The sequence below is a fragment of the Scyliorhinus torazame genome, chromosome 1 (genome assembly GCF_047496885.1).
Source record: "Scyliorhinus torazame isolate Kashiwa2021f chromosome 1, sScyTor2.1, whole genome shotgun sequence".
Classification (NCBI taxonomy): Eukaryota; Metazoa; Chordata; class Chondrichthyes; order Carcharhiniformes; family Scyliorhinidae; genus Scyliorhinus; species Scyliorhinus torazame.
In genome coordinates, this window is record NC_092707.1 from 273,964,100 (window position 1) to 273,981,851 (window position 17,752).

General features: G+C 47.2%; 1 protein-coding gene across 9 annotated transcripts in view; it reads left to right on the forward strand.

The window, feature by feature from the left end:
• The window catches only part of LOC140421442 (1-phosphatidylinositol 4,5-bisphosphate phosphodiesterase beta-4-like), a 677,584-nt gene that overhangs the window by 290,051 nt on the left and 369,781 nt on the right, over positions 1-17,752 (forward strand). Inside the window, exon 1 of one of the 9 annotated variants that reach the window (XM_072506208.1) lies at positions 6,889-6,909. The exons of 7 other annotated variants lie outside the window; for them this stretch is intronic. The gene's annotated coding sequence lies outside the window, so the exon portion shown is untranslated. Of the gene's footprint in view, positions 1-6,888; positions 6,910-8,515; positions 8,659-17,752 lie in introns of those variants that run through there. One more of the 9 variants, XM_072506200.1, reaches the window with a different exon arrangement.

The following is a 17,752-nucleotide window of genomic DNA, read 5'->3' on the forward strand; positions in this document are numbered from 1 at the left end:
GCACGTTCTTCCCATGTCTGCGTGGGTTTCACCCCCACAACCCAAGGTGTGCAAGTTAGGTGGATTGGCCATGTTAAATTGCCCCTTAATTGGAAAAAATTAATAAATATTGGGCACTCTAAATTTATATTTTAAAAATGTTTGGTGAACCAATGGGAGCCCAGTGTTGCTTCTGTACTGGAAGCCTAACGTGTTTTTTGTAATCAATTTAGTGTACCCAATTTTTTTTTTCCCAATTAAGGGGCAACTTAGCGTGGCCAATCCACCTAATCTGCACATCTTTGGGTTGTGGGGGTGAAACCCACGCAGACACGGGAAGAATGTACAAACTCCACACGGACAGTGACCCAGGGCTGGGATTCGAACCCGGGTCCTCAGTGCCGCAGTCCAAGTGCTAACTACTGGCACTGAGTCTGGCTCTGGGGCTCAGAAGGGAAGGGAGGAGAATAGAAAAGCAATAGTTGTAGGAGATTCAATGGTTAGGGGAATAGATAGGAGATTCTGTGGTCGCGAGCGAGGCTCCCGGAAGGTATGTTGCCTCCCGGGTGCCAGGGCCAGGGATGTCTCGGATCGTGTCTTCAGGATCCTTAAGGGGAGGGTGAGCAGCCAGAAGTCGTGGTGCACATTGGTACCAACGACATAGGTAGGAAAAGGGGTGTGGAGGCAATAAACAAGTTTAGGGAGTTAGGCTGGAAGTTAAAAGCCAGGACAGACAGAGTCGTCATCTCTGGTTTGTTGCTGGTGCCACGTGATAGCGAGGCGAGGAATAGGGAGAGAGCGCAGTTGAACACGTGGCTGCAGGAATGGTTAGGAGGGAGGGCTTCAGGTATTTGGATAATTGGAGCGCATTCTGGGGAAGGTGGGACCTGTACAAGCAGGACGGGTTGCATCTGAACCAGAGGGGCACCAATATCCTGGGAGGGAGGTTTTCTAGTACTCTTCGGGAGGGTTTAAACTAATTTGGCAGGGGAATGGGAACCGGGTTTGTAGTCCAGCAACTAAGGTAGCCGATATTCAGGACGCCAAAGCGTGTAATGAGGCAGTGGGGAAGGGAACACTGACAAAGGAGAGTACTTGCAGGCACGGAGATGGGTTGAAGTGTGTATACTTCAACGCAAGAAGCATCAGGAATAAGGTGGGTGAACTTAAGGCATAGATCGGTACTTGGGACTATGATGTGGTGGCCATCACGGAAACTTGGATAGAAGAGGGGCAGAAATGGTTGTTGGAGGTCCCTGGTTATAGATGTTTCAATAAGATTAGGGAGGGTGGTAAAAGAGGTGGGGGGGGGGTGGCATTGTTAATTAGAGATAGTATAACAGCTGCAGAAAGGCATTTCGAGGAGTATCACCCGAATGAGGTAGTATGGGTTGAAGTCAGAAATAGGAAAGGAGCGGTCACCTTGTTAGGAGTTTTCTATAGGCCCCCCAATAGTAGCAGAGATGTGGAGGAACAGATTGGGAAACAGATTTTGGAAAGGTGCAGAAGTCACAGGGTAGTAATCATGGGTGACTTTAACTTCCCAAATATTGAGTGGAAACTCTTTAGATCAAATAGTTTGGATGGGGTGGTGTTTGTGCAGTGTGTCCAGGAAGCTTTTCTAACACAGTATGTAGATTGTCCGACCAGAGGAGGGGCAATATTGGATTTAGTACTTGGTAATGAACCAGGGCAAGTGATAGACTTGTTAGTGGGGGAGCATTTTGGAGATAGTGACCACAATTCTGTGACTTTCACTTTAGTAATGGAGAGGGATAGGTGCGTGCAACAGGGCAAGATTTACAATTGGGGGAAGGGTAAATACGATGTTGTCAGACAAGAATTGAAGTGCATAAGTTGGGAACATAGGCTGTTAGGGAAGGACACAAGTGAAATGTGGAACTTGTTCAAGGAACATGTACTACGTGTCCTTGATATGTATGTCCCTGTCAGGCAGGGAAGAGATGGTCGAGTGAGGGAACCATGGTTGACAAGAGAGGTTGAATGCCTTGTTAAGAGGAAAAAGGAGACTTATGTAAGGCTGAGGAAACAAGGTTCAGACAGGGCATTGGAGGGATACAAGATAGCAAGGAGGGAACTGAAGAAAGGGATTAGGAGAGCTAAGAGAGGGCATGAACAATCTTTGGCGGGTAGGATCAAGGAAAACCCCAAGGCCTTTTACACATATGTGAGAAATATGAGAATGACTAGAGCGAGCGTCGGTCCGATCAAGGACAGTAGCGGGAGATTGTGTATTGAGTCTGAAGAGATAGGAGAGGTCTTGAACGAGTACTTTTCTTCTGTATTTACAAATGAGAGGGACGATATTGTTGGAGAGGACAGTGTGAAACAGATTGGTAAGCTCGAGGAAATACTTGTTAGGAAGGAAGATGTGTTAGGCATTTTGAAAAACTTGAGGATAGACAAGTCCCCCGGGCCTGACGGGATATATCCAAGGATTCTATGGGAAGCAAGAGATGAAATTGCAGAGCCGTTGGCAATGATCTTTTCGTCCTCACTGTCAACAGGGGTGGTACCAGGGGATTGGAGAGTGGCGAATGTCGTGCCCCTGTTCAAAAAAGGGACTAGGGATAACCCTGGGAATTACAGGCCAGTTAGTCTTACTTCGGTGGTAGGCAAAGTAATGGAAAGGGTACTGAAGGATAGGGTTTCTGAGCATCTGGAAAGACACTGCTTGATTAGGGATAGTCAGCACGGATTTGTGAGGGTTAGGTCTTGCCTTACAAGTCTTATTGAATTCTTTGAGGAGGTGACCAAGCATGTGGATGAAGGTAAAGCAGTGGATGTAGTGTACATGGATTTTAGTAAGGCATTTGATAAGGTTCCCCATGATAGGCTTCTGCAGAAAGTAAGGAGGCATGGGATAGTGGGAAATTTGGCCAGTTGGATAATGAACTGGCTAACCGATAGAAGTCAGAGAGTGGTGGTGGATGGCAAATATTCAGCCTGGATCCCAGTTACCAGTGGCGTACCGCAGGGATCAGTTCTGGGTCCTCTGCTGTTTGTGATTTTCATTAATGACTTGAATGAGGGAGTTGAAGGGTGGGTCAGTAGATTTGCAGACGATACGAAGATTGGTGGAGTTGTGGATAGTAAGGAGGGCTGTTGTCGGCTGCAAAGAGACATAGATAGGATGTAGAGCTGGGCTGAGAAGTGGCAGATGGAGTTTAACCCTGAAAAGTGTGAGGTTGTCCATTTTGGAAGGACAAATATGAATGCGGAATACAGGGTTAACAGTAGAGTTCTTGGCAATGTGGAGGAGCAGAGAGATCTTGGGGTCTATGTTCATACATCTTTGAAAGTTGCCACTCAAGTCGATAGAGCTGTGAAGAAGGCCTATGGTGTGCTCGCGTTCATTAACAGAGGGATTGAATTTAAGAGCCGTGAGGTGATGATGCAGCTGTACAAAACCTTGGTAAGGCCACATTTGGAGTACTGTGTACAGTTCTGGTTGCCTCATTTTAGGAAGGATGTGGAAGCTTTGGAAAAGGTGCAAAGAAGATTTACCAGGATGTTGCCTGGAATGGAGAGTAGGTCTTACGAGGAAAGGTTGAGGGTGCTAGGCCTTTTCTCATTAGAACGGAGAAGGATGAGGGGTGACTTGATGGAGGTTTATAAGATGATATGGGGAATAGATAGAGTAGACAGCCAGAGACTTTTTCCTCGGGTGGAACAAACCATTGCAAGGGGACATAAATTTAAGGTGAAAGGTGGAAGATATAGGAGGGATATCAGAGGTAAGTTCTTTACCCAGAGAGTAGTGGGGGCATGGAATGCACTGCCTGTGGAAGTAGTTGAGTCGGAAACATTAGGGACCTTCAAGCAGCTATTGGATAGGTACATGGATTACGGTAAAATGATATAGTGTAGATTTATTTGTTCTTAAGGGCAGCACGGTAGCATTGTGGATAGCACAATTGCTTCACAGCTCCAGGGTCCCAGGTTCGATTCCGCCTTGGGTCACTGTCTGTGCGGAGTCTGCACGTCCTCCCCGTGTCTGCGTGGGTTTCCTCCGGGTGCTCCGGTTTCCTCCCACAGTCCAAAGATGTGCAGGTTAGGTGGATTGGCCATGCTAAATTGCCCTTAATGTCCAAAATTGCCCTTGGTGTTGGGTGGAGGTGTTGAGTTTGGGTAGGGTGCTCTTTCCAAGAGCCGGTGCAGACTCAAAGGGCTGAATGGCCGCCTTCTGCACTGTAAATTCAATGATAATCTATGATTAATCTAGGACAAAGGTTCGGCTCAACATTGTGGGCCGAAGGGCCTGTTCTGTGCTGTATTTTCTATGTTCTATGTACTGCGCCACATGCCGACCCTCATGTGCTTTAATACACTCAGGCACTTGATTGGTCAGTGTCAGGCCTCCCATGAGACCAAGCACCCCAGAGAGCACCAAGCACACCCCCCCCCCCTTCCCTTTCCCTATGCCGGGTGTTTTGATCAGGCACTGAACTGGGGACCTCACACCAACACGTGACTGTGTTTGCTGCATGGCCTTCAGGTGCCACAGGGCACGTCTGCAAATCCAATAAATTCCTGAGCAACCATTAAATCTCTGTGGGCACATGGAGAATTGTCTTCATGGATGAACCCAGTTGACATCCCTTCACCAATGGGTGGGATTCCCATGTCAAGCCCCTGAATAAGTGGGGAACAGTTTTCCCAATGTTGGGAATCCGACACACGTACCCCTTCCCATTCCCCACCAACCTGGCTGGTCCGGAAAGCTCCACTAAATTCATCCTACCCGAGTTACAGTTTATTCATTGTGTGATTGGGATGATGGAATTAAATTGCATGTTAGTTCGCAGACCACTTGTAACAATGGATGGAAGGGACATATTTAAGCCATTGACGCAAATGTTGACTGTCCCATTGAAAGACATCCTTTATGATGGAGCCATGTTATACTGCAATGGCAGTTGAAATGTACATAAGAAATATGATTGTTTTCTTGAAGAGCAAAGGTGTTTATTGTTCTTGTTCTGTGTTGGGTGTTCTGACAGAACCTTGTGCTTGATACCCTGGAGTTGAACCAGTTTAGGATTAGGGAATTCTGGTAACTTAAAAGCATTCAAGTGAGAAATTAAGGGTCGGATTCTCGGCCGGTAACAGAGTCCCTTATGCGGCGGCCAATCCAGCGTCAAGAGGAATATTGCTAGCGGGACAGTGCAAATGGGCCAGATAGACCCATTTGCATCCTGTTAACGGGCTGGGCACCAGATCCTCCATTCCTTTTTGAAACCATGGCCCGCTGGGCTGGGATTCATGTGGTTGTGGAATGGTGCAAGTATTTCCCAGCGTGACTCTAGCATGCTGGACCTTACGATAGGCCAAGGGGGTAATTTTTCACGATGGGTGCCCCCAAAGTCCATTGGAGGCCTCCCTCCCCCCACACAATGCAAATCCTGTCCACCCCTTCCCATAAGAGACCCTGCATAAGAGAGTGGCACAGTGGTTAGCACTACCGCCTCACTGCGTCAGGGACTCTGGTTCAATGCTGGCCTTGGGTCACTGACTATGTGAGGTTTACACTTTCTCCCCATGCCTGCGTGGGTTTCCTCTGGTGTTCTGGTTTCCTCCCACGGTCCAAAGAAGTCCACGTCAAGTGGATTGGCCATGATAAATTGCCCCTTATTGTCCAAAGATGTGCAGGTTAGGTGGGGTTATAGGGATAGGAACATGGGAATTAGGAGCAAAAGTAGGCAATTCAGCCCTTCGAGTCTGCTCTGCCATTCAATTAGATCATGACTGATCTGTTCCTGGTCTCAAATCCACCTCCCCACCTGTTCCCCATATCCATTTAACCCATGAGATAGGGCAGGAAAGGAGGCCTAGGTAGGGTCAGAGGGCTGGTGCATACCCGATAGGCCAAATTGGCTACTTCTGCACTGTAGGGATTGTATTGGCGCGATTCGACTAATTGGGAACAAAGTCCCATAGCGAGCGCGTTTAGCTGTGTGTTACCCGAGAAACACATTGCTATTGAGCATGCCACATGTTGTATAAGGGGCCTCCGCGGGGAACGCAGCTGAGGCTACACATAGCCCCGTTTTGCATTTCTGGCGTCCTGATCTCCGAGACCATACGATGCGACCCGCTGCGCCGTGGTGAGCTGCTTTTCAGGCCGTTGGATCCTGCCCTACGATTCTAACTCTCCCACCCCCCATCCCACCCCCAAACACACACCCCACCCCTCCAGAAGAGAGCCTCCCACAACACCCATTTCTACAGCTCCAGTGTCTTCCCCTTTGAACTCGAGGACACAAAATGGGATGTAGCAGATTGAATTCCCTTTGCACTTCCTGTCTCATTTTCCTTTATGATATGTATGACATATTTGTACAGGGAATTGTATCTGAAGGTATTTTTTCTGCAAGATTATTTTGGATAAGCAACTGCACCACGATTTAATGTTAAAGCATGCAATGTGTCATCATATGGTAAATACTGTAAATCATTAACATCTTCAGCTTTCAAAACTTTTTATCTGATGGTACCTAAATCTTCAGAATGTACTGTGTTTGTTCCTCTAGTAGAATCTTTCATTGTGCTACCTTGTTCAGTATATCACGTCCAGCTATAAATTCCCCAACCCAAATAATTCAGCTAGGGAGAGTATTATAGACTGCCTTCAAATTCTAACCAGGTTGCTTTCTCACATAATGATAATGATTTGTGATTTAAGATTGTGCTTCAGTCCAATGGTTAGCCACTATCTGTGGCTCTCATTTTGTTCGTCATGCGCAAATTAAGAGAGGTATTTAGCCTCCGGCAGGGATTGCAGTCTGTTGTACAGTTTGTACATTGCTAGTGTACCCACTGAGCTGCTCATGCCAGATATTCTGGTCGCCAGTTTTCTTGTTTTGTGGACTGTCCCTTCTTCTGGTTTTTGACCTGAGGTATTGTATTGTAAGTATAATTAAATCTGCATTTATTCCCTTAACATGAGCAAATTCCTGGGAAACTGAGCAAATTTAAGGTAAATCTTTGCTCTCGTGTGTGATCTCAGCCGAGCCCAGTAAACTCTTGTTACGTGCATGCATCCTAATAAGAAACATCTTGACATAAATCTATTGTATGCTTTACCTGCTCTTCAACCCTCACCTGATCTTAGTGTTACGTAGACTTTGAGAAGTTGCTTCATGCAAAGTAAAATAAATTGTGAGGGCATGTTGCAACTGGCTGGTTTTGCATAACGCTGATTAAATGTTTTGTTTGTCTAATTACCCATTGCAATTTAGTTTACTCTGGCTTTAAGCTTCTTTTGTTTGACTGTTAGATAATCATTGTTTGACCATCTTAAATAGGCTGTTATCCAGTGCCTGGAGTGCATTTTCACAAGTGTGCTTTTCAACTGTTGCTGGTATTTTTGTTGTTATCTAATCTGTAGTCTTGGAGTTTTGTAAAGGAGTCTTTGAAACAGCACGTCGAGTATTTTGGATTGTTCTCTGGTGTTTCAATATTAAAATCATTAAGATTTTTAAGGCAGAAGCAAGGGTAATCTCATTAATTGTTTCTTGTCTGTTGAAAGACCCACTGAATCTGACAGAGATAGGGTAGATCGGACAACACATTTCCCCTTCGTAACCATGGGCATAGATTTATGGTAAGAGGCAGGAGATTTAGAGGGGATTTGAGGCAAAGCTTTTTCACCTAGTGGGTGGTGGAAATCTGGAACTCAATGCCTGAAAGGGTGGTAGAGGTGGGAACCCTAATAACATTTAAGAAGCATTAGATGAGCACTTGAAATGCCATAGCGTACACGGCTACGGACCAAGTGCTGGAAAACGGGATTAAAATAGATGGGAGCTTCATGGCCGGCACAGACATGATGGGCTGTGTTTGTGCTGTAAAATTCCATAACGTATTTCTTTAGATTTTTACAGATAAAGGCTTCTCCATTGCGTCAATCGTAGTTCCATCATTATGAGAACTAAATTGTATTTCTCTCAAATTTTTTATAGATATTCTGCGTGTTGTGTGTACTGTTATGTAACTTGTATATGTTCGGCCTTGCTCTATGCTGCGACTGCACATGCGTGGTCAAAAGTTTTGAGACGGCATAATTGGAAGTTTGCGTGATTTTAAAAACATTCCAATGTTTGCACTCCTGGCAAGGGTCCTCGTCTGTCACCTTGCATGTCAGGGGATTGTGCGCAGTGTGTCAGCCATTTCTCAAGAAGTTGACCGTGGATAGCTGCCATTGTTTGTTTATGAGCCAATATAGGTCTGCATTATCATCACACATCGGGAGGAGTTTGCATTCTCTTTATAGGTGCAATATTGTGCATGGGACTACCTGTGATGTCTGCCCATCCTTTCAAAAAGAAATATCATTTGTGAACTCCACATACCCAAACACGAGTTAATTTGCTGACATAACTCAATTCAGACACTTCTGTTTGTGTGCAGCCTCTTTCTCGTGGACTGGATCCACCCAAATGCAGAAAGACAGGATATTCCTCAGCATGTATAATGCTATCATTTTACATATCCTGCTTTCTATTCAGGTGGTGTTTGCTGTGTGGCTGCTGTCTCCTGCTGCAGCGCAGTAACAAAATTAGATACAGGCTATAACATTTCTTCTCTACCCCGTTGCACTGTTGTTGATGCTGTAGCTGGACTGGGAAGTTACAACAGCTGAAGGAGTTGCTGGGGGTAAGTTAATTTAAATATTCTTGGTGTTATTCTGGTGGAACTTGAATGAAAGCCGTGGTAAGCTGTTGAAGATATGTTACAGATTTGTGCGCTGCAGGATCATGCCAGGACATAACCCAAGATCTGATCACTGATGATCTGGATCGGTTGTACGGAAACTCAATATATGCCAGCGACTGCTCAGTTGGTGTCTTATGTGCTGCATTAATGCCATTCATGTATCTTACAAAATTGAGGAATCAAGCCATGGATGTAGATGTCCCTGGCACTGTTGTTTTGAGGTAGTGCCCACAAGTAAGTGGGCATTTGTTACCTGCACAGTGCATGCCCAGGCAGCCTCTGTCGTACAGATGGCGTATAAAATGAACCCTAAAAATTGAGGGCCATTGTCACTTCAAGGCCAGAGCCTTTGTGGGAGTGCAACCCATCTGCCAATCTCGATGATGAAGTTGCCAGAGATTTCCAGGGCAGCTTTGGAGAGGTGAGTCATCAGGCACCCAGCCTCTTGGAGAGGTCCTCATAAAGTTGAAATTGTTTGCGGGAAATTGTTTGCGCACATGTTGAGGAACGCGGTACCCAATGGCATGCTGTCCTCCGCTGAACTGTCTGATTTCTCTGGTCGGGTTACACTGCCGCAGGAGCACTTCCTCTGGTTTTGATGACACAGAGGTGTTATAACCAGTGGGAAGGGCATCGCTTGTCTGGTCGAACGGGTGGCAGAGGTTTAGTATGACAAAACTCTTTATTTTCTCTTGAGAATAGAGGGGAAAACTGTGCGAAAGATCGTGGAAACTTCCCAAAGATAGGATCATTGAGGTGCTGGACAAATTTGGCATTGTCCTCAGGTACATACCAGAGAGGGTAGAGAGGAGACGCATCTTCGTTGACATCTATTCCACTGCCGTAGGTCCTGACCTTGACATGCAGTGGATGGGAGGGGGGGGGGGGGGGGGGGGGGGGCGTTTGCAGTGGGGAGAGGACATCAGTGGGAGTAGAAGACCCGAGGGACATGACACGTCCACAGAGAGCCCCACTTAGGGCACAGCGGTCTGATGAGCATAACTATGACACAGGTTCTTAACCAATGAGAACCTCCAAAGACCTCAAACCAGAAGAAGGGGCAAATTCTGCTCCCTTCCACATCAAGAGAATAGCCACATTCTGGATTTGTTTTCTCTTCATTCCTGACACTGTTGGCAAAACCATATCTGGAGACAGAACGCAGGACTGTGTTAAAATGGCATTGGGATCTTACTTGCATCATTAGACCTGCGGCGTTACACTATAATGAGACCCCATCTGTCTCCCGTGTCCCAAAATGTGGGAATCCAATGTTTGCTTGTTTTATTTGCAAATTACTGACAAGATGAACAGGAAAAAGCTATTTTCCCCAAGGTAATGATTCAGTAACAAGAGGACACAAATCTAACAGAAGCAAAACACTGCGGATGTTGGCAACCTGCAATAAAAGCAAGGCTGGAAACATTCAGGCAGACCATAACTGCGGAGAGAGAAGTAAAAGTTTCAATTTGATGATCTTTTGACATAAAATTAAAGTCATCACATGTGTGACAAGCAATGAGGCTAACATTTGTGTGCGTGGATAAATGGTTGGGAAAGAAACATTTAAAAAGCAAATGGGGAAATTACAGAGGCATAGTGCGAAGTGGACAGTTAGTTCTTTTAAAGAGGAGACATGGCATTTCTGTCGGAACATCTGTACGTTTCACTTGCTGAATCTTTAGTTGCGTCACATTGGTAGAAATTTGGATGGATCACTGAAAGGTTAATTAGAGGATTGTATTGAACACTAACTGTTTTCGCTTGGCATCAGGTTGTATGGTGAGCAGAGAGTTTTTTGTGTCCAGTGACTGACGACCACATTCACAGGAAAATATAACATTGGTACCAAGAGAAAAAATTGCTCGTGTTGGTCATTTTAGCTTCAGTGGTTAACAATGTGTCGCACAGTATTCCCGATTTCACACTCTTGAGTGAACTTTTTAGATAAGTTGCCATTGAGAGGAATTTCTCCACTTATTGCTGCAGATTGATTATATTTTATGCAATGCTCCTCCTGCCTGGAGAGTTGTAAAGTGATTATGAGAACTTCCAACGGCAGACAAAAGCCAAAAATGTAAACAATTTGAGCAAAACGCCAAACCGTGCAAATGTAAGCAGGTCAAAATGATGCCAAATAAATAAATTGCACCGTGGACTCTCTTCTGCCGTACATTTTAACCATCTGAATTATGTTTGTATTTCAAACACAGTTCAGTTACTGGCATGAAGGGAGAATTGTACTTTGAAAACAGCCAGAGAGTGGGCTCCCCTTAATCTAATCAATGTGTGCGTCTGTGCATACTGCAGATCCAATTACAGTGATTAATTCTTGAAACCTAAAAGCAGCTTGCAGAGGGCGATAAGCATCTAATTAATTTCAGAAATTTATAATTGGAAATTCTTTTCCAACTATAAATAATATGTACTCTTGTACAGATCACAAATGCAGAGGATGATACACAGCAAGCCAGCCGTGGCACCCGCCTATTGTGTGAAGCTCACTGTCGGAATTGTCGCACTTTGTGGTGTTCACTGTCTCTAATTTCACATGTTTTACTGGTCCAACTCACATTTATTTATGCATGAAAATGCCATAGGAGGGATTATCTAACAAACACACGGTAGAATCACCAGCTAATGGTGCATTAACTCAAATCTTGTGATGTCAGAGCAAATACTGTTGCTCCAACCACCAGCAAATTCTTTTATTTTTATTCATTCACATGATGTGGGTATTGCTGCTAAGACGAAGGGCCATTGCTGATCCCTAATTGCCGTCGAGAGTTGGTGGTGTGTCATCTCGAATACAACTGAATGGCTTACTGAGTCATTTAAGAACTAACCACATTGTTTCTGAAGTTACACATGGGCCGGACTGGGTAAAGTGGCAGATTTCCTTCTCTAAAGATTGGGGAATCAGATGAGATTTTACAGCGATACAATAGTTTCCTAGTCACGGTAATGTAAGGGGCTGGTATAATTCAAGGTTTAAAAAAAATAAATTTAGTGTACCCAATTCATTTTTTTCCAATTTAGCGGCAATTTAGCTTGTTCAATCCGCCTAGTCTGCACATCTTTGGGTTGTGGGGGCGAAACCCACGCAAACACGGGGAGAATGTGCAAACTCCACACGAACAGTGACCCAGAGCCGGGATCGAACCTGGGGCCTCGGCGCCGTGCGGCAGCAGGGCTAACCCACTGCGCCACCGTGCTGCGTATAATTCAAGGTTGACGTGGAACTCAGTAAGGTACTGCCCTCACAAAAAGACACATAACCCAGACCTAGGGTAGGTATGTTGAGTTAAAGACATGTGAAGATATAGATATGGAGAGAGCCTCTTACCTGTACCCTTTATTGTTCATATGTATCTAGTTACAAATAGATAATAAAGACTTGCTTTCAACAAACAGAAGACAGCAAAGATTTTGTTACGGGCACGTTCAGTAATTCACACACGACAACAGTCGCCATTATTGATGCTAGCTTTTTATTGCCAATTTTATTGAATTGTTTGAATTTACATTTCCCAGCTGGCCTGGCAGGATTTGAACTCATGTCTCCAGATCATTAGTCTGGGACTCTGGTTAATCAGTCCGTCGAACCCCCTTTGGAAGCCATTTGTCTCTTGCTGTGCTGGCTCACTGAAAGAGCTACACAATTAATTCCGCTGCCTCGTTCTTTCCCCATAACCCTGCACATTTATTTCCTCAGTCCAAAGATGTGCAGGTTAGGTGGATTGGCCATGATAAATTGCCCTGAGTGTCCAAAATTGCCCTTAGTGTTGGGTGGAGGTGTTGATCTTTCCAAGAGCCGGTGCAGACTCAGTGGGTCGAATGGCCTCCTTCTGCACTGTAAATTCAATGGTAATCTATGATTAATCTCGGACAAAGGTTCGGCACAACATCGTGGGCCGAAGGGCCTGTTCTGTGCTGTATTTTTCTATGTTCTATGTTTTTATCCGTTGGACCTGACTGAGCAACATTGATGTAAAAATGTTTTTTTAACTTGTGACGAGCTTTTGACATTCAGTGTGGAATCTTCTGAGCCCACCAGCAGCAGCAGATTTACTGGGATTGTTTAAAAAATCAGTTTCCCGACATCGGGATGAACTTTAACAATTAAGTTCTCGGGACTGTTAATGGTTTTAAAGCGGGGGGGGGGGGGGTCGAGCTATCCAACAAACCATGTTTGCGTTCATGAGCAAGTCATGCATGCTTATTAAAAGACCACCTTGCCGGACTTCTGGTGGCGGCTCTGAAGGTGTAAGTCGCACATTTGGTGGCTCCCGCTCTGGTCGGACTTTTGGACCTTTCCCCCCCCCCCGATTTTCTACCGGACGTGAACTGTAAAACTGAAGACTGAGGCAATTGTGTACTGAATTCCCACATCGGTGCATGGAGAGAAGGACTAGAAGTGTTCATAAGGGCAGAAACAAAAAGACAGAGAAGGCTTCGGCTGTAGCTGCAACAGAAGACAGCATGGCGGAGGTTCGGACCTCGGGCTTGTCGACCCAGCAGTCTGTGGAGCAGCTGGTGCAAGTCATTCAGGAAGGCTTTGCTGCGCGGAAACGGGACTGCTTGGACCCGATAAAAGAGTCGATTGAGCGGTTGGAGCATAGATTGGACGCCCAAGATCGGGCGATCCAGAAGATGGAGAAGGCGCTGGCTGAGCAGGAGGAACATCAGTCTGCGGTGGAGCTGGAGGTGGGGATGCTGAGGGACCTGCAGAAGAAGCTTCTGGAGAAGGTGGGGGACCTTGAAAATAGGTCCCGCTGGCAGAACCTAAGAATCATCGGGCTCCCGGAGGGGTCCGAGGGAACGGATGCTGGGGCATACATTGCAGACATGTTTGTGAAGCTGCTGGGGGATGGGACATTCTCCCGGCCCTTGGAAGTGGATAGGGCTCACAGGGCACTCGCGAGGAAGCCGTGAATGGGAGACCTCCCGAGGGCAATGGTGGTGAGATTCCACAGGTTCTCGGACAAGGAGCGCATTCTACAGTGGGACAAGCAGACACAGAGCTTTAAGTGGGACAATAGCATCCTGCGGGTTTACCAGGACCTGAGTGTAGAGCTGGCCAGGAGGAGAGCAGACTTCAAACAGATTAGGTTGATCCTTTTTAAGAAAAAGGTGAAGTTTGGACTGTTATACCAGCCCGTCTCTGGGTCACGCATGAGGATCAGCACTTCTACTTCGAGTCGCCTGAGGACACGTTGGACTTTGCGAAAAAAGAAGGGCTGGTGAAGGACTGAGAACTTTTGAACTTAGCTGCAACGTTCATGTTTTTTGTATTTTTCTTTTTGTTTCTCTGTGTTTGTAAAAGGTTTCTCGTTTTGCGTTTTATGGAAGATGTTTGTGATGCTGCATTGATTTGGAACCAGCGGTAGAGCTGAGTGAGTTAAGGTTTTCATTTGCACTGTTGGGAGGGATGGAGGTGTGCTTGATTTTGATCTTGGTGTTTTTTCTGTTGGGCAATTGTGTGGGGATTGTTTGATGCAGGAGTTTGTTTGTATGAGCGGGGGGGGGGAGGGTATGAGCGGGGCTGAGGGGGGAGGGAACAATAGGTGGGAGACTGTCTGGTGCCGGGGATGGGGACCACCAAGCTAGCTGGGCGAGCTAGCTCATGGAAGTGCAGTGGGGGAGGGGGGTGCATATATTTGGTTTACTAAAGGGGTTGGGTTACAGGGTATTGTTACTAGGTGAGGGGGAGGAGGTTGGGGGCGGGGACTGCCTGGGGATGGACCGGTGGAGGCACGGAGCACAGGCTGGAGGCGGGTCTAAAAAAAGGGATGGCTGATCGGCGGAGGGAGGGGGCAATGAGCCCCCCAACTTGGCTGATCACCTGGAATGTTCGAGGGTTAAATGGGCCGGTCAAAAGGGCATGTGTGTTCGCGCATCTTAGGGCATTGAAGGCTAATGGTAATGTTGTAGGAGACGCACCTTAGAGTAACGGACCAGGTTAGACTGAGGAAAGGCTGGGTCAGTCAGGTCTTTCACTCGGGATTAGATTCAGAGACTAGAGGGGTCGCGAACCTGATCAATAAGCGGGTGGTGTTTGAGGCGGGTAGAATAATCTTGGATGTGGGAGGTCAGTGCATTATGGTCAGTGGGAAGCTAGAGGGGAAGCAGGTGGTATTAGTAAATGTATATGCGCCAAATTGGGATGATGTGGAGTTTATAAAGAGGATGCTGGGGAAGATACCGGACCTGGACTCGCACAGGCTGGTTATGGGAGGGGACTTCAACACTGTTATGGACCCTGGCTTGGACCGGTCAAGCTCGAAAACGGGCAGGGTGCGAGCAATGGCAAAGGAACTAAGAGGATTCATGGAGCAGGTGGGGGGGATCCATGGGGGTTTGGGCAACCGAGGGTGAAGGAATTCTCCTTCTACTCACATGTGCATTAAGTGTACTCCCGGATTGATTTCTTTATTTTGAGCAGGGCCTTGCTGACTGGGGTGGTGGACACTGGGTATTCGGCGATTACAATCTCAGACCATGCTCCGCACTGGGTTGACCTGCAGGTTAGTAAAGACCATAATCAGTGCCCGCACTGGAGGTTGGATGTGGGACTTTTCGCGGATGAAGGGGTGTGCGAGCGGCTGAGGATATGTATTCAGAGCTACCTGCAGGTCAATGACACGGGGGAAATTTCAGCAGAGATGGTGTGGGAAGCACTGAAGGCAGTGGTCAGGGGGAAGCTGATTTTGATCGGGGCCCATAGGGAGAAGGTGGACAGGGCGGAGCGGACTGACTGGTAAAGGAGATGCTACAGATTGATAGGAGGTATGCGGATTCCCCAGAGGCAGGGCTTTTACGGGAACGGTGGAGGTTACAGGCGGAGTTTAGCTTGCTGACCACGGGGAGGGCGGTGGAGCAGCTGAGAAAGGCGAGGGGGGCGAATTATGAACATGGGGAAAATGGCAGATGGAGTTTAACCCTGATAAGTGCGAGGTGATTCATTTTGGTAGGACAAATTTGAATGCGGATTACAGGGTCAACGGCAGAGTTCTGAGGAATGTGGAGGAACAAAGAGATCTTGGGGTTCATGTCCACAGATCTCTGAAGGTTGGCATTCAAGTGGGTAGAGCCGTGAATAAGGCCTATAGTGTGTTAGCGTTTATTAACAGGGGGCTTGAGTTTAAGAGCTGCGGGGTTATGCTGCAACTGTACAGGACCCTGGTGAGACCACATGTAGAGTATTGTGTGCAGTTCTGGTCACCTCATTGTAGGAAGGATGTCGAAGCATTGGAAAGGGTGCAAAGGAGATTTACCAGGATGCTGCCTGGATTGGAGGGTAGGTCTTATGAGGAAAGGCTGAGGGAGCTAGGGCTTTTCTCATTGGAGCGAAGGAGGATGAGAGGCGACTTAATAGAGGTTTATAAGATGAAGAGGGGGATAGATAGAGTGGACGTTCAGAGACCATTTCCTCGGGTGGATGTTACAAGGGGGCATAACTATAAGGTTCGGGGTAGGAGATATAGGAGGGATGTCCGAGGTAGATTCTTTACTCAGAGAGTGGTTAGCGTGTGGAATGGACTGCCTGCTGTGATAGTGGAGTCGGACACTTTTGGAACTTTCAAGCAGTTATTGGATAGGCACATGGAGCACACCAGAATGTCAGGGAGTGGGATAGCTTGATCTTGGTTTCCGACAATGCTCGGCACAACATTGAGGGCCGAAGGGCCTGTTCTGTGCTGTACTGTTCTATGTTCTAAGGTCAGCAGAATGCTTGCACAGCAGCTTAGGAAGAGGGAGGCAGCTTGGGAAATGGGGGAAGTAAAGGACGGAGATGGGAACCTGGTTGGTGATTCAGTAGGGGTGAATAAGGCGTTTAGGAATTTCTATAGCAGGCTGTACAGGTCGGCCTGCGGGGCCGGAGGGGATGAGGCACTTCTTGGAGAGGCTGAATTTCCCAAAGGTGGACGGGGAGCGGGTAGAAGGGCTGGGGGCCCCGATCGGGTTGGAGGAGATAGTGGAGGGTCTGAAAGCCATGCAGGCGGGTAGAGCCCCGGGGCCGGACGGGTACCCAGAGGAGTTTTATAAAAAGTTCTCTGGGATATTGGGGCCGGTGTTGATGAGGATGTTCAATGAGGCAAGGGGAAGAGGGGTGCTGCCCCTGACAATGTCACAGGCAATGATTTGGCTGATTCTTAAGCGGAACAAGAACCTGGAGCTGTGTGGGTCCTACAGGCCGATCTCCCTGTTAAAAGTGGATGCCAAGCTGCTGGTCAAAATCTTGTCCTCCAGGATTGAGGATTGTATTCCGGACGTTATTGGGGAGGACCAGGCGAAGGGTAGGCAGTTGGTGGCCAATGTAAGAAGGCTGTTAAATGTGATCATGATGCCCTCTGAAGGTAGGGAGGGTGGAGGTGGTGATCGCAATGGATGCAGAAAAGTCTTTTGATCGAGTAGAATGGGACTATCTGTGGGAGGAACTGGGACAGTTCGGATTCGGGCGGGGCATTACTGACTGGGTTAGGTTGCTGTATCAGGCTCCTGTAGCAAGTGTACGGACGAATAGGACTACATCGGACTATTTTAGACTGCACCGGGGGACGAGACAGGGATGCCCCCTCTCCCCACTGTTGTTTGCGCTGGTTATAGAGCCGTTGGCAATTGCTCTGAGAGCCTCGAGGGGCTGGAGAGGACTGGTCCGGGGGGGGGGGGGGCCGGCCGGGGGGGGTCGGTGGTGGAGCAGCACAGGGTTTCGCTCTATGCGGATGACCTGCTTCTGTGCGTTTCGGACCCAATAGAGGGGAAGGAAGAAATCATGAGGGCTTTAGGGGAATTTGGCTGGTTTTCGGGGTATAAGCTTAATATGGGAAAGAGTGAGGTGTTTGTGGTCCAGGCGAGGGGACAGGAGAAGCGACTGGGAGAGCTGCTGTTTAGGTTAGTAAAGGGAAGCTTTAGGTACCTAGGTATCCAGGTAGCGCAGGAATGGGACCGGCTGCATAAATTGAATCTGGTCCACCTGGTGGACCAAATGAAGGATGATTTTAGGAGATGGGTCGCACGTCCGTTGTCTCTG